The 641-nt window shown below is 42.1% G+C and overlaps 1 pseudogene; it reads right to left on the bottom strand.

Annotated features, from left to right (window-relative positions):
* Nucleotides 1-290: 290 nt before the first annotated feature.
* On the bottom strand, nucleotides 291-428 carry LOC147673244 (U12 minor spliceosomal RNA; annotated as a pseudogene).
* Between the last annotated feature and the right edge of the window lie 213 nt (nucleotides 429-641).

Genomic DNA, 641 nt, shown 5'->3' on the forward strand with positions numbered 1-641 from the left:
ACATGGCTGAAGCAGCAGTTAAAAGATAGACTAATAGATGTGGAAGACCAAACGCCACAAGTGAAGGTCCAAAACCAAGCATCAGTATAAAGAACAGAAACAACAGATGGAATAACAGTGCATACAGCATAACAAGTGTGGAGGCCATTCATGAAATGTCTTAATAGGAAACAGGACCCATAAAATGGCCGGAAGATATCATCAAAATACAGCCAGAAACCTTCAGTATACCACTAACATGGAGGAGAAAGAAGCTTACCTCTTCTAAAGGAAGAGAAGGGAGAAAGAGAGAGAAAAATCCACAAACAAAGAAATCTCTAGTTTCCACGGGACAACCTGTGCCCAGTCAACAATTCCTGTGACATCATGAGTGAAGATCCCGGCGTCACCCAAGATCATCATTTTCCAAACTCATTGGTTCAAGGGATAACGAGCCCCCAAAGGGTGGTAACCTTATCTGTGAGACATGAAGGAAACTTTCCAGAAAAGAAACCAAAAGAATCACCAAACCTGCTTATGAATCAAACTCAAGAAAGGGCGGTCAAGGCACACATGTTCAAGAAGAAAGGTAAGAAGAAAGGGAGCCTTAAACTCCTAGGAGGGGTGGGAGGTAACATTTGAAGAACAACCAGATCAATAAC

The sequence above is a fragment of the Lissotriton vulgaris genome, chromosome 12 (assembly GCF_964263255.1).
Source record: "Lissotriton vulgaris chromosome 12, aLisVul1.2, whole genome shotgun sequence".
Taxonomy (NCBI): domain Eukaryota; kingdom Metazoa; phylum Chordata; class Amphibia; order Caudata; family Salamandridae; genus Lissotriton; species Lissotriton vulgaris.